Consider the following 17,104-nt stretch of genomic DNA (forward strand, 5'->3'; position numbering starts at 1 on the left):
GGGCACCTGGAAGAGCTGCCCCGGCTTGAGGCCTGAAAGAGGAGGAATGCGTGGGACCAGCATGCTCCCCAGCCTTGGGACCCACCTCTTCCCACTCACCATTAAATGAGACACTTCCACCTGCGTGGATGTTTTCAAAAGCAATTTTTGCCGTGTTATAAAAGTTGCCCTTCCTTGTTGGAAAAAACACAGTTGAATAGCTCCTATGTCCTAGTTCACAGATCTCACCTTTGTGTACATCCATTTGAAAATTTTATGACATCTCTAAAACGTAAAGTGTCATTGAGAAACGCAGAGCAGAGTCTGTTTTCCCTGTTTATTGGACATAAGTTGTAGCGCCTTGGCGATGTCTACGTGAGCCACACAGCCCGGGTTGTCAGTTAGACTTCGCCCTTTTACCGGGGCAGGTTTGTGGACACTGCTCTGTGGACAGCCCCCAGCAGGGCTTAGGTGACCTGTCTTCTTGCAGCCACCAGGAGGCAGTGTCACCAGGCAGCTGCCAAATAAACCCCAAAACGTTTTTGAAAACTTCCAAGTCGAAAAAAATCCTCATAAAATCTGAGAAAATACTAGCTGCGTGGATAAAATTTGCATTTGGGTCAATGTTTTAATGGCCATTGAGGAAGCAGATGCAGTATCTGGTGTGTATTATATTTCAGCACTCTGGCCTATGCTAAAGTCATTTTCTATTTTTTTTTAACTTTTACATTAATTTTAATTCCAAAGTTAAAACAAGCTTAAAACATTGAATTGCTCTTAATTATTATATTTCCACCATAAGCACTGGGTTGCACTTGCTTATTTCTTTTATTATTATTATTTTAATTTGCTATCGGGCACATGTGCTCACCACCACCACCACCACCACCCCCCCACACACACACACACAGAAGGAGAGAGAGAGAGACGTGAGAAAGCAAGAGACCATGACCAGGACTAGAACCGCAGTCGGCCACGTGGGATCCCAGCACCTTAATCAACATGCTACCTGCCAGCCCCGCACTTGCATGCTTCACACGACTTTAATTACTTTGCAGTTATCTCCTTTGTGACAGGGATGTTTTTGCTTTATGGGAATAAATTTCCTAGGACCTATCATGGCAGGCCAGTGACGTCTAACATGTGAGGACATTTACAGCTACAACTACACAGTGCACACCGCGCCTCTACCCTGGAAAGACAGGACAGTTCCTCTGTAACACATTTAGCTACAGGACAGATGGGAAACCAGACCGCCTAGGGATCGAATTGTGGGAGGAACAAAAGCAGTAGTAAATATGCTTATCTTTATTTGTGATATGAAACACATTATTTATACATTGCATATTTATATTAAACCTGACTTCTCAGACCATGTTTTAAAAATATTAGAAATTGCTGGAGCCAGCTGATGGCATGGTGATTACATCGCTGGACTCCCACGTGGCTGACTGCAGTCTGAGTACTGGACCCGGTGGCTTAAAACTCACACCAGGCCTGTGTGTGCATACCCAAGGTCCTGGGAGGATGGAGAATTACAGCATGACTGTCTTCCCTGGGGGGTGATTTCTCACTTTCTCTCTCATTGTCTCTGTCTCTCTCTCTCCAGCAAACACACATGCCCTAAGGCAAAAGCCTCTTCAAAAAAATTGTATATTTATATAATTTATATAATTAAATAATTATATAAAATATATTATATGTGTGTGTGTGTATATATATATATATATATACACATAGAGAGAGAGAGAGAGTATAGATTGTAGTCTATGTATGGGATTCAAACATGGCTGACCATGATTTGAGTCGCATACCGAATGGCTTGAAAATCACACTGGGCACACATATATGCATGCTCAAAATCCCCAGGGGAGAACATAGGAGAAGGGACTGCAGCGTGGCCAACTCCCTAAGGGCGATGTCTCATTTCCCCTCTCTCTGTCTCTGCCTCTCTCTGGTGAGTGCATACACTCTATGTCAAAAAAAAAATTAAAATTAAAATTAAAAAAAGAGGACCGGCAAGTGTGTGGTGGTTAAGGGCACTGGCCTTCATAGGTCCTAGGAGATTTATTCCCATAAAGCAAAAACATCCCTGTCACAAAGGAGATAACTGCAAAGTAATTAAAGTCGTGTGAAGCATGCAAGTGCGGGGCTGGCAGGTAGCATGTTGATTAAGGTGCTGGGATCCCACGTGGCCGACTGCAGTTCTAGTCCTGGACATGGTCTCTTGCTTTCTCACTTCTCTGTGTGTGTGTGTGTATGTGTGTGTGTGTTGGGGGTGGGGGAGGTGAACACATGTGCCCTATAGCAAATTAAAATAATAATAATAAAAGAAATAATCAAGTGCAACCCAGTGCTTGTGGTGGAAATATAATAATTATGAGCAATTCAACATTTTAAGCTTGTTTTAACTTTGGAATTAAAATTAATGCTAAAGTTAAAAAAATAGAAAATGGCTTTATTATAGGCCAGAGTGCTGAAATATAATACACACCAGATACTGCAGAAAAAGATACTTCATCTGCTTCCTCAATGGTCATTAAAAAACTTACCCACTTGGCCGACCACGGTTCAAGTCCCAGATCTGGTGGCTTGCTTTCTCACTCTCTTGCTCTCTCTCTCTCTCTTTTCCCCTTTCTGGTCAAATTAAAATAAATAAAGTCAAATAAAATAATTCTTTAAATAAAAAAAGATAGTAGTCTTATTAATGTGCATGTTCTCCATATGCATAAGTCAGAATTTTGAGGGTTTTTTCCCTATGCTTTGACCTACTGGAAAATAAGAGTTCACACTGACACGTCCAGACCCTTACTGACAAAGACTTCCTCAGAGCTCCCCAATACTGGGCTGCCTGCCTACCCTGAGGGTGACCAGACCTGTGCAGCTTGAGGTTTTTCCTTCCAGGCATTTGCTAAATCACTCACAGGTCACACCAGGGTGCTAAGGGATGACGGTGAATGCGTTCTCTCTTTCAGAGCAGCTGTATCACTGGCAGTTAGTGGATCTCTGACTAGCGTGACACTGATCTCCAGGACATCGCTAACGTAGAGGAGAAGAAACCCATGGCCTGGACGTCTCTGGCCTTGTAAGGTTTCCCTCTTGGTTCCAACACTGGGTCTGACAAGATCATCAGTACTAGCCTCTGAGAGCTGGAGTTCTGAGAGGGCAACTACCAGGTGTCTAGATTTCATCTTCATTAAACATGCATTTAGAGAGACCAGCAGATGTTGTAATGGTTACATCGCTGGACTCCCATGTAGTCAACTGCAGTTCGAGTCCCAGACCCAGTGGCTTAAAACGCACAGCAGGCACATGTGCATGCATGCCCAAAATCCCAAGAGGAGAACAGAAGAGAAGGGATTGTGGCATCCCCATCCTCTCCTGAGGGTGATTTCTCACTTTCTGTCTCTCTGTGTCTCTCTGTCTGTCCAGCGAGTGCACACACCCTATAGCAAAAACCTCTCTAAAGAAATAAACAAATAAAATGTGCATTTAGAGCTTAGAATTAAATGGTCTACAATCAATTTCCAGTCGCTAAATGTTAAAGTTATGGGATTAGACAAGTTTTTAAGTTCCCTAAACCCCGGGTTCTTTGTTTGTAAAATGGGATATCTGTAAGGTTTTTTTTATAGCAGATCTTAGTACAAAGCCTAGAACACAGAAAATGCCCAACAAATAGTAGTCTTTATCATTTCATTCTATGAATTGAGATTGAATAGTTGTAGAGTCCGGACATCTCAGACAAGGAAGGAACTTCAAGGTCTCCCGGTCCAGCCTCAACTCTCCAGCACTTCACCAAGTAGCCATTTCTGCACGGGACACCTTCCAAGATGCTCAGCATTTGACATAAACTCTTCCATCCGGATGACTGCCGAGAGAGGGGAGGAGGAGGGGCTGGTGTGAAGGCCCACGTGCCAAAATGGGCTGTGTAGAAACACAACCCGGCTGTTCATGCCCGATTGGATCTCTGAGCATAGACGTGTTGCAAACTCTCCTCCCGCACCGAACGGAAACTACTAGCTAAGATGAGACTTTCTGAAAGGCACTTTGAAAACAAGCCCCCTCCCAAATCGCTTATAAACCACAGCTGTTAAAACCCAGAGGTACCCAGTTAGGTATTAGAGATTTCCTTCCAACATAACTAATAAATGAGAGACTGCTCTGAGAACCTCGGCAGGCATCGCCTGAGCCTGGGAGTTGCGCGGTGACACTCAGCTGGTGCCTGGCACCGCCAGAGAAGATCATCGAAGCATTGAAGGTTACGCCAGGAATCACAACGTTGCCACCTGCATTCTGGCTGGGAATCCCGAGTCTGCCAGGAAAAATCAGTACAAGCCTCACACGTCCTTCCCCAGTGCTGGGGGCTGGAGGACGCCACAGACACCAGCTCCCCGTCCCACCTGCGTTTCGACCTTGGCCGCGAGTCCTTGTCCTCCCGGAGCCTCAGTGTGAGCACTCGTCTGCCAACCTGCCCTCCTCACCTCAGTGGGAAGGACTTGGATGAATTTTGCTTTCATAAAATGCTTTCGTGTCCTTGACAGGACATGACTACCCAGGGTAAGGAAAAAGCCATTGTCACTATTGACCTCAGAGTCCAAAAAGAGACTTCTCAGGTGCACGAACTAGTAAAGGGTAGTGTCCAGCATTCAGGGAATAACGAATATAGCTTGCGGGTTTATAATGTTGAAGTATACATGGATTGTGTGAGACCACGGGCTGTCACAGCAGAGAGTGGCTCTAACGATTGTGAGTACAGATGGCCAGAGCTGGCCTCTGGTTCTCAGCTCACCAAACAGCCCTTCCTTTGACCAACAGGCCTCTCATTGTAAGGCAGCCCGGGTCTCAGCTGATGTCAAAAGCCCCATTCTACCCCGGGTGGATTGTTCTCATAAAGGGTGCCCACACGCATTCTGCGGCAGATAGGGACGGGGCTAGCTCTGCAGATGTCACTGCTACCGCCACCGTCACTTTTGCCCATCACACGGTCCAGGCTCGCTTTCCAGAAACTTGCACAAAGCTCAATTCAGAGTTTGCCTGTGACCGGTGTGCACTCGGCCTGCAGATGGACAGAGAAGAAGAAAAAGAAGTCCCAGTGTCTCTCCACACTGCCTGGGAAAGCTTGGGAATTCTTGGCTTCTTCACCAGCCTCGACTCGGGCTGAAAAACAAATCAGAGAGTTGCCAATGGTCTCATTCAGGCTACGAAACTGGGTTAATGAGACTCTGTGAGCAAAACCATCAATGCACAAAAGTCAGGAAATCCAAGACGGCCATTCCCACAGCCCACGGAGGCCGTGCGCACACAGGTGACCCTGTGTCCCCGTGCAGGCACGGAACTGCCTCCTTGGCAGCGTGCAGAGCCCCGGTGGGTACCGTCTCAGGGGTCTACTCGCCTTGAGGGATGTAGCCAAGGGAAAAGTGGTCTCTGCATACGCTAGGTTATGATTTTGACTCTTAAAAAAATAGTCATTTATTTTTAAATCAACATTTTACTGAAGTGTCCTATATTTACTAAAAAGGAGGGACCAGCAGTTAGCATAATGGCTATGTCACTGGACTCCCATGTAGTCAACCGCGGTTGGAGTCCCGGACCCGGTGGCTTAAACTCACGCCAGGCGCATGTGCGTGCGTGCCCAAGATCCCGAGAGGAGAATGGAGGAGAAGGGATTGCGGCGTGACCATCCCCCTGGGGGGTGATTTCTCACTTTCTGTCTCTCTGTCTCTCTGGTGAGTGCACGCACCCTATAGCAAAAAAATAATAATAATAATAATAAAACTCTCCCCCAAAAAAAAGGACACAAGTAGCCAGTGCTTAGATGAACTGGCTAATCATGTGGCCTAGTGGCTAAGGGAACCAGAACCCACCAGAACCCTGGTGGCTTGAGAAGTATGCCAGGTGCATGTGCATGGGTCCCCAACAGGATGGAGAAATGGAGATGGGATGGCAGCATGACCACGCTGCACTGGAAGGTGCTTTCCATCTCTCTGGGTCTCTCTGACCACTGCACATGCTCTCTGACAAAATGAATAAATTGGGCACTGCCCACACTCCAGGAGCCCATGACCTGCCTCCTCCTGTCTCTAAGATGATGAAAAAAATCCCGATTATAAAAATTAGCAAAAGAACACAACGTAGAGAGACTCTGAGCCCCTGGAGGAAATTAGAAAAGCTTATTTAAAAGGATCTTCCGAAATGGAGGTGACCTTCATGGCAACACTAGCTGATGTTCTCAGACTTTGCACAGCTAGAGAAAGGGTGTGGGGCTCTGAAAGGCTCACAGGGACTGTCTTCAGAAATGGAGGTGCCGCAGCCGGTCCCTCCTTCTTCCAAGCTGCTGCTCCTGGTGGAGAAAAGAGACGCCCCCGAAATTCCCAACCAAGGACACCAGAAGACGCGCCACGAAGGGGTCAATGCTGAGCTTCCAGACTCTGCATCTGAGTGTCAGCTGAACTTCAAAAACTTTCCAAGGAGGCCCAGTCACAGTGACACAAGCCGTAGGGCACCACTGCCCAAGCTGGGCCACATGGGAGGTCCTGGTTCAGATCCCAGTTTAAACTGAACAGGCCAGGCAGAGTACCGTGAGCCTGAGGCCCTGGTTGACTGGGAGGCTGGTGCAGAGGGCCGTGACAGTGGCACCCATTCAAAAAAAGTCCCTCTCCGTCAGCCTTCTCCCCCAAATTTCTCTCTCCCCCATCTCTCCGTCTGTCTCTCTCACACAAATCAAACAAAACAACAAAACTTCCCAAGAATATTCTGAAGAGCAGCCCTGGGTAGGATCAACCGCCAGTTATTTGTTTTCCTCTTTCATTAAAGAAATATCTTCGGAGCGCCTTCCCTCTGACAGACGAAAGAAAGAAAGAAAGTCCGCGAGGGACAGGAAGTGGGCTCAGGTGGAACTCTCTTCTGCCTGGTTTTCTCCGGGCTGATACCCTTGGCTTTAGGCACCAGGGAGTGGGTCAGAATCACAGAGTCTGACTCCCTGACCTCCAGAGGTCAACTCCTTTTCGTATGTAATTCCAGGTCTTTGCGTGTGCCTACCTCTTACACAGTCTGCAAGACCCCAACTAAATGTCCCCACTTCCTCTGTGTTTCCCGACTTAGTTATTCCGTGTCCTTTACTGTCCCATTGGTGGCCCCTTGACAGATGTACCACACCACACTGCAATCACTCTTGGCCATGCCTGACTCACAGAATGGGCCGAGATTTTTCTCTTTCCTGGCCCGCATTCTCAGGGCCTAGCATGAACCTGAGACGTGCTGAATAAATTAACAGAGGAGGGACGATGGCTGCTGGAAAGTGTTCGTAAAGTGCACCCTGTCCCGCTGCCAAGCATCTGGGACGGTCACACACAGACTTCCGTCTGGAGTCGCACTTCCCTTCCCTCCACCCCACCATTCCCACTGAGGAGATGGCCATTTCTTTGCCATGTCAACAGCAGTTATTAATAGAAAGCACACACCTTCACTGTGCAGAACCTACCCCTTTCTAGCGTCGTAATTCTCCCAGGCTCACTTCAAAGGCCTAACAGCCCAGTAGGTCTTTCACCTCTCTCTTCTACCCTAAAAACAAACAGGACACAGATCCCTGGAGGGGGCATTCTCAAGCCTGAGAACTGCCACCCAGGGAACGCGACATTGCCATTTGGTAGATGGAGCAGATGACCTAGTCCTGCCCAGTGTAATCGATTTCTTAGGAAGAAGAAGCCACAGTTGCCTTGGGCAGTGACAGTGGAGGCAAGTCTGCAGTAGCTGATCATGTCGTCTGTGGAGGAAATACTTTGGAATCACAGTTCTAGCAATGTAATGCATTCCCTCCATCCCAAGAGCAGCAACAGTAGGATCAAAATAAGGCTTTTTTATTTTTATTTTTTTTTGGAGAGGTTTTTGCGATAGGGCTAGTGCACTTGCCAGGACAGAGACAGACAGAAAGCGAAAATCACCCTCCAGGGGGGATGAGCATACCGCAATCCCTTCTCCTCCATTTTCCTCTCAGGATCTTGGGCACGCACGCACACGTACCTGGCGGGAGTTTAAGCCACCGGGTCAGGGACTCGAGCCATGGTCGAATACATGGGAGTCCAGCAACATAGCCATTATGCCAATTGCTGGTCCCAAAATAAGGCATTTTTTAAGAAATAAAATGAAATAAAAATTGTGAGACTCAAAGCCAGGTGCAATGGTGTGTATCTGTAGTCCCAGCTCTTCGGTAGGCTGAAGTAGGAGAATCATAGCATAGCAAGAGGTTGTCTAAAAAAATAAAATAAATAAAATAAAATAAAATAAAATAAAGAAAAGAAAAGAAAAGCAAAAGAAAATGAATATAAGAGTTAGAGAAAGAGGGAATTGCAAAGTTAGAGATGAATGATATTAACAAGGATGTCCTTTACCATGGGAAGCCCCATGTAGGAAGACTTAAACAAAGAAAGCTTGTAAATGCATCCTGAACAATAAAGCAGAACTTCATAGCATTAGACTTCCAGAGCTGGACAGGATGTTAGACGCCATGTAAATCAAACCTGTAATTACACATGAAGTCACTGATTTACTAAGACCAATGGTAGATGACGTCACAACTGGCCAACTATGATACCTGCTAATATAGTCTGCCTTTAACGCTATTCAGAAGACCTACTTTCCTCAAAACATTTGCACCTGGGACTGTTGTGATGGCTCACGTATTCCCACCATTTTCCCATGCCTGTGGGTAAAGTTATTGTGTTTCCAGAAAGTACACATTCAAAACAAACCTGGGACTGCTTGGTGCCACAGCAATAAAATGCAACCCACATTCCAGGTTCCAAGATTAAAAAGATGAAAACTAAACGAAACGTGGTACCTTGGGTTAGATCCTGGACAAAGAAAACATTATTTTCTTTTCTCATAAAGGAAAACTGATTTTGGTAAAACTTGAATAAGGTCTCTCTAGTGCCTAGACCACCACGCCACCTGCTGGCCCCTCAACATTGCTTCTCTGATGTTGACCATTTCATGGTAGTCACATAAGACATCTTTAGTTTTAAAAAACACACTGAGGGGCTGGCAGGTGGCATAGTGGTTAATGGTGCTGGACGCCCACATGGCCAACCACGGTTCAAGTCCCAGACCTGGTGGCTTGCTTTCTCACTTTCCCTCTCTCTTTCTCTCTTACTTTGTCCCTCTTTGACCAAATTAAAAATAAAATAAAATAAATAAAGTTAAATAGAAAACACACTGAAGTACTTGGGAGCAAGACAGCACACAACCCACACATTGAGACATTCCCAGACTATCTCGTGAGGAAAAGGTACGCCCGGACAAGAGATTTTAGGGGGCAAACGTACCACGCCAGTCCAGTGTGCTGGGCTGACTGCCTTCATGACGGTGCACGGGGCAGTGGGCTGGCTGCCTGATGTCTCTACTGACCTGCGCGTCCTCATGGGAGAACGTTAAGGAAAATACCTCATTCCGTACCAGCACTGCTTCCAGCATTTTATCTGCCTTGCCAACACGCTTTTATAAGTGAGAAGGCTACGACAGAGAGCGGAGCATTTTGCTCGAGGTCACACAGCACAGTAATGGTGGTGCCCCAGACTGGATCACTACCTTCTACCGTAGCTCATCTCCCGGCGTTTCTGTGAAATCGAAGTAAATTACATCAATTGTACAAACGCACTTAGCAGAGTGCCTGTACCATGAGGAGTGCCCAGGAAAGGTTAGCTTGACTCCTGGGGTCAACCTCATCACCGCCTCAGTGGTGACCTGGAGGACACGCATCAGCCACAGCCTATGTCCGAGCTAAGGCTTCTTTTTTCACTAAACTTTCATCAAATCACATAATATATGGACCAGCAGATGGTGTAATGGTTACGTGGCTGGACTCCCATGTAGCTGACTACAGTTCAAGTCCCAGACCCGGCGAGTTAAAACACACCAGTGTGTGTGTCTGTGTGCCCAAAATTCTGAGAAGAGAATGGAGGAGAAGGGATTGTGGCATGATCATCCCCCCTAGGGAATGATTTCTCTCTCTCTCTCTCTCTCTCTCTCTCTCTCTCTCTCCGGTGAGCATACACACCCTATAGCAAAAAACATCTTTCTAAAAAAAAAAATCACATAGTATATAAGTTAAGCATTAAGTCTCTCAGAAAAGTCAAGCAAAACGTCAGATAACATAGTTGAACATTTTCTTCTTACAACAATTGGCAGTTGTAGGTTGGTTCCGTAAAACTTGGTTGCACGATTCATTCTGACTTGAGGACATTTTTCACGCCCTGTGGGTTCCTTCCACAGGACACCGCAGAGCCGGGGCGGGGTGAGAGGGCTTCTAGTCCATTATAACTGTGGTGTACAGATCGGGCCATGTCTTGGGGCTTTTCTCCAGAAATTGTGCTAATGCATCTTGTCTAGTAAAAGATGCTGAATGCCATCCAAGCAAGTCACTCTCCTGGCTAAGGCCTTCCGTTCCTTGCAGTGTGAGTGATGAAGGTAGGGCCGTGACGAGCAGAGACACTGAGGAGATGGCCGTCCAGTCACGCTCCCTAAATCCAAAAGGAGACCGGATCAGCTTGCAGAGCTGCTGTGACCACGTAGCACAAACTGGCGACTTGATCAGTGGAGATGTATTTCCCCACAGCACTGATGCCCGGAGGCCCAGACCAGGACCCTCCGAGGTGGCTCCCCCCTTAGCTTCGATGGCCATCCCCTGTGCCCTTACGTGGTCTTCCCTGTGTCCTCCTTCTCATTTCCTCACCTAACAAGGATGCCAGGCACCCTGGATTACATTCTGTCCTGACAGCTTCTTTGTTTTTTCTTCAAATAAAGAATTATTTGTTTAATTTATTATCATGTTTTAATTTGCTATAGGACACTTGTACCCACCAAAGAGAGAGAGAAAGTGAGGAAGCACGCCACCTGGCTTGGGACTTGAACTGCAGTCGACCATGTGAGGGTCCTGCACCTTAACCACCATGTCACCTGCTGGCCCAACGGCTTCATTCTAACTTAATTACTTCTTTAAAGTCCTAGTCTCTAAATATGGTCACTTTCTGAGGTACTGGGGGTTAAGACTTCGACATATGTATTTGGGGGGACACAATTCCTCCTGAAACAGACTCAGAGAGGGGAAGAAAGAACCCGTGTGGATATATCTTCAGTTACAGGAATAAACGCTTTTTTTTTTTTTTTTTTTTGGAGAGGTTTTTGCTAAAGGGCACATGCGCTCGCCAGAAAGACAGAGAGAGACAGAGAGATAGAAAGCGAGAAATCACCCCCCAGGGGGGATGGCCATGCTGCAATCACTTCTCCTCCATTCTTTCCTTGGGATCTTGGGCATGCACGCACAGGGTCCCGGCATGAGTTTAAGCCACCAGGTTCAGGACTCGAACCGTGGTCGACTATGTGAGAGTCCAGTGACATAGCCATTACGCTAACTGCTGGTCCCAAGAATAAACATTTTCGGAAGCCGGCGTTTGTCGAACACTCCCTGGCTGACTCCGGATGCTACCTGTCTCCTCTGTGTCAGCCCCCAGGGAACCAGCTCTATCCTGGGAAAGCTTTCTCTTCAACTCAGCTAGCCTCTTCTTGACCTCCCTGCCAGCCGGTCCTGCCCCCAGCTTCGACATAACTCGGGCCCAGGGATATAAGATTCTTGTGCATAATATGTTGGCACCGTCGCTGCGCTCAACACGGAGCCAACATGGCTAAGCAACTTGGAAATAATCCACGCCCTCAATAGCTGATATAATTTTCATACTTTACTACAAACGTTGAGTTTTGCCTTCAGGCCTCATAGAGAACAGCACCGACAACCTCCAGAAACGTATCTGAAATGCCTAACATAGTGTACACAGCTGACTAGAGATGTTCCCGACGCACTGTGGCAAGGTGGAAAGACGTGGAGAAACCACTAACCCAGAATTAAAGCCTTCCTTCCACCCCTCCCCAGACCTCCCTGCCCCACATCCCCCTTCCAATTTAGGAACCAGAGGCCTGTGAGCCTCCGTTTGCTACCAACTTTGAGATTTTAGGCTTCTGTCTCTGCCTCCATGTTGGTGAAATCAGGATTAAAATTGTAGCATTCTTGCCCCAGCCATGGTGGCCGACAGATAGCACCACCCACCACCAGGGAGGCTGACACGTAGGCATCTTGGATCCTAGCTAACTGGGAGGCTGGGCAGGATCGAGTCACAGCCAGACCCTGTCACCTCCACCTTTCTCAGCCCCGCTAGACGTAGCAGTACCTTGCTGCTCAAGAGAAGCTGAATTCATGTGAAAGACGGCGGGTTTGGTTCCTGGGTCTGACCCTAAGCACTGCATGTGCCCTTGACCCTGGCTAGTGGGGAAGGCCCGGAGGGTGAGGAGGAGCAGATGGCAGTATAAGACCCTGTTGAGTGTATCTGTCTGTCCATCTCTCTCAAATAAATCAGTTTTAATTTTGTGCCTCTGTCTCTCCTCCCTCTCTGGCTTTCCCATTTATATATCACTCTTACCCCCAAACTATGCAAGGGGAGAAAATGAGATAGAACTCTAAGGCATAAGTGAAAGTTAAAAATTAAGTAAGTATAGATAGATAGATAATAAATTATATATAACATTAAGTAAATACATATATATTAGAGTTGTGCTATAGGACATGTGTGCTCATCAGAGAGACAGAAAGACAGAAAGTGAGAAACCACCTTCGGGGGAATGGCCACACCACAACCCCGTCCCCTCTTGGGATTTCAGGCACGCAGGCACATGCACCCAAGCATGAGTTTCAAGCTGTCCGGTCTCTGATGAGAACTGCAGTTGGCCATGTGGGAACCCAGCGACGTAATCATTATGTCTTCTACTCGTCCCGATAGATACCATTCTAATTCTTCATTGTCAAGACCGATTTAAATCCACTGACTTTTGTCCCTTTACAAGATGGGGGTGGGACGTGAGAGGCAGAGATGGGTACTTTGGACAAGGTCTTGCAGTGTGGTGATCCTCCCACCCCGCCTCCCAGCTAGCTGGGACTTCAACTCCATGGGAGGATTCGGATCTCTGCTGCTATCCCCTTAACCTGTCTTTAGCGATGCTCCACAGCTCCGGACCTCCATACTCTGCAATGGAAGGTAATGGGCCCCCAAGAGTTAACGTTAACCTTAGTGCGGGCGAGTGTAGTGAAACGCGTGACCACCAGGGGGCAGCATAGACCTGTTGCTGCTCCAGGCTTTTGCGGTGGGTTTTCTCTCAAGGGTCTTCCCTTCCCCCAGGAAAACCTTGCTGTGCTGCAGGAATCTGGAAGCACCCAGGGGTCCCCGGCCAAAGCGCCCTGGCAGAAAACCTGGATGACCCCCATCTTCCTTCTGGCTAACGCTGGACGGAGGAGGGACCCCTAGATACTGGTGTTGAGGGGTGTTCCCACTAACAGGTTAACAGGCATCAAATATTGATAGGACACGCGGGCATCAGAGTCCCCCCAAATTTAGGTCGAGCGTAACTTGGTTTCCCAGGTCTCGCGCTCTCTGATGTCGGGGGCAGGGGCAGGAACCAGGCAGCCCGGACCAGGGGCATCTCTAGACCCCTGCTCTGCGGAGACAGGAAGTGGGACAGGGCCCTGCTGACTTAGTGAGGCCCTGTCTCCAAGTGTTCGGGCTCTGCTTTACTCCTAGCTAGTGGGTCTGCACCATCCGCTCATCCCGGGTGGAGATGGGAACCTGAGGAGTCGGCCATGTCAGCGGAAAGCAGTGGGGATGAGCAGAACCTCTTCCTGGCACCTGTCGTTAAACACGCAGGTAAACACGGAGACCTCCGCAAACACAAAAACCGCGGCGTGACTACAGAAACAGAAACGCCCCCCTTAGTTTACCGGGTAACTGGCCTGACGTGGCCTGTCCACCCCCCGGGGTGGGACCAGGGGTGGAGCTGAGGACGCATCGGGGCCCTGAGCCTGGACGGGATGGGGTGGTTCCCACGCACGCCTTCCCTCCCATTTATCCCTGCACCCCCTGCACCCCCCGCGCCTTCAGCCCGCCTGGAAATTCTGCCTGGGAGCCACCACTCTGCAGAGTGACCTGCGTAGGCTGGTCAGGAGTAAGGCCAGGGTCAGGTGCCAGTCCGCCCTTCACAAATCGCAGCCTTTGATGAGGGAGCAAGTTTGGCGGAAACTCAACACCTCTCAGAAGTACGATTAGTCCAGAGGAAGAAGGAGAATGCATTGTGGAAGTTTCGAGGAGGAGACAAAGATGCCTGTGTTTTGCACCGCTCAGCTGCCTCCAGAAAATGTCCGTTTGTTTTCTTTACACTCCTTTTACATTTTAAGTGGGATCTCGTGAATGTGTCTTTTCAGCGTTCCCAATTTCACCATTTTCACTACACCTCATGTTGCCATTTTAATGAAGCATCATTTTTCCAGAGGGTGTGGGAACAAAACCTATTCAATGACCTCTCAGAGCAAACACTGAGTTCTTCAAATATTTCCCTGAATTAAAACCCCCGCCCCACAATGCACTTCCTTTCTAAAACGCCACTTTGCCAACTATTGCAAACCCTGAAACAGGGCTTGCCTTTACCCTCCATCCAAAGGGCCCCTGTCAGGCCTCCCAGCCTGGGGAGTCGGTGAGTAACCTGGACCCCCTCCCCTGCCTCGGCCTCTGCCCTGGGGGGCTCAGGGGCACAGAGCAGCCTTCTTAGAAGCATCCTGTGTGGTGCATCCCCGTGGCACGTGCACTTAGGGGACTCGGCAAAGGCCTGTGGATGACCTCGGAGACCGCCTGGCCCAAGCCCTCACTAAGGCTGAGCAATGAGAGGCTCGCGGAGGCCACACAGGGCGTCACGGGTGCAACAGGAAGGCTGGCGAGAACAAGTGGGGTGTCCCAGCGTGGCCTAGCATCACTAAGACCAACCGTGCCAGGCAGATTCCGGGACCCCTACCCAAACCTACTGAGCCGGAACTTCTGGGAACAGAGACTAGACACAGGCATTCCGGGACGTTCCACATGGGTGGTGGTTACACTGACTCTGGGGAGAACTCGTGCGGTAATCTCATACGGTAATGGATCCCCTGTATCCACTGTTTCACTTCACGTGGCCTCAGTTACCCACGTCCACCCTGGTCTGAAAACAGATGAGTATAGAACAGTAAGATATCTGGGGAAAGGGCGGCAGGGCCCATCCATATAACTGCCATTGAAAAATACTACATGGGGCCAGCAGGGTGGTGCGGTAGGTAAAGTGCTGGACTCCCTGCTAGTCTACTATGATTAGAGTCCCGGATCCGGTAGGTAAAGTGCTGGACTCCCTGCTAGTCTACTATGATTAGAGTCCCGGATCCAGCGGCTTGAACACACCAAGTACGTAAGCATTCATCCCCAAAATCCCAAGAGGAGAATGAAGGAGAAGGAATCGCATAGTGGCCATTCACCCAGGGAGTGATTTCTTGCTTTCTGTCTCTCTGGCAATCACATATGCCCTATTGCAAAAATCTCTTGGTGGGGTGGGAGGGAACCTCACTCAAAACGATGCTCATCAGGGTTCTCACTGAAAAATAATACTGAGGGACCATCAGTTAGCATAATGGCTATGTCGTGGACTCCCATGTAGTCGACCGCGGTTCGAGTCCCAGACCCAGTGGCTTAAACTCACGCAGGGCACATGTGCGTGCATGCCCAAGATCCCAAGAGGAGAATGGAGAAGGTGGGATTGCGGCGTGACCGTCCCCCCCCCCGGGGGGGTAATTTCTTGCTTTCTGTCTCTCTCTGTCTCTCTGGCGAGCGCACGCACCCTATAGCAAAAACCTCTCCAAAAAAAAAACATGTCTGAAGTTTCATTGCTGAGAACTTGACCTGGAATAGTGAAGAATCGATAGAAAGTAAAACTGAACTGGGACCAGCAGTTAGCATAATGACTATGTCGCTGCACTCCCCCGTAGTCGACCGCGGTTCGCGTCCCGGACCCAGTGGCTTAAAACTCACACTGGGCGCATGTGCGTGCGTGCCCAAGATCCCGAGAGGAGAATGGAGGAGAAGGGATTGCGGCGTGGTCATCCCCCCTGGGGAGTGATTTATCACTTTCTGTCTCTCTGTCTCTCTCTCTGTCTGTCTGGCGAGCACATGCACCCTATAGCGAAAACCTCTTCAAAAAAAAAAAAAGTAAAACCCAACTTTGGAGACAACTGAGCATTGGCACAACCAACCTTCCTTGATAATATTCTAACATTGTCACATGTCATTTTTTACGTTTAAGCAAACAGCAGTATTGGGTGTGCCTGTGCCAGTTCACTGTATTTGGCCCACATTGTAAAACAGCTTGAAGCCTTTAAAGTGGAAGGATTATTATCTTGGGCCAGATCTATGCTGCAGGAAAGGATTCAGGATATTTTGCCACAGGGCGGGTGCCACCATGCCCCAGGATTCAGGATCTTTAAACTATAGATGAATCTGGTAACACTAGACATTAAATAATGAACTGCTATCATTTAGCTTAGCTACCGCAAATCACAGGACAATCAATGCCGTTTTCTACATAGCTCCAACTACCTGAACTTCAAAGCCTCACTTAGACACTTATGGGACTTTCACACTTTCTTAGCAATTTAAAATGGTGCGTGCCAGGAATCAAATAGTGCTTTAGCCATAAGCAAATAACCCACAATATATGATGGATTTTCAGAGTAAAGAAAGAGGAAACATTTGGGGCCAGCTACTGATGTGGTGGTTAAGGTAACTAGATCCCACGAGGCCAACTGTGAGGTTCAAGTCCCCAACCCAGCAGCTTGGAAAACGTGCCAGGTGCACGTGTGTGCGGTCCAAAATCCCAAGAGGAGAATGGAAAAGAGACTGCAGCATGGCCATCCCCTCAGGGTGGTGCTTTCGCACTTAACTCTCTCTCTCTCTCATCTCTAGCAAGTACATGGGCCCTGTAGCAAGTTGAAAGGAAAAAGAGAAAGAAAGAGAAGAAAGAATAAAGGAAGGAAAAAAGAAAGAAAGAGAGAAAAAAGAGAAAGAAGAGAAAGGAAGAAAAGAAAGAGAAAGAAGAAAGAAGAAGAGATAGATGTCTAACTAAAGATGCAAACAAATGTAGTCATATAAAAGTCAGATTACTGTGATGGCAACCATCAAAATAAGAATTTAAAAGACAAATAATAAATTATATATTATTATATAAGTAATATATTTATAAA

This window comes from Tupaia chinensis, unplaced genomic scaffold, assembly GCF_000334495.1.
Source record: "Tupaia chinensis unplaced genomic scaffold, TupChi_1.0 Scaffold000421_1, whole genome shotgun sequence".
NCBI lineage: Eukaryota > Metazoa > Chordata > Mammalia > Scandentia > Tupaiidae > Tupaia > Tupaia belangeri.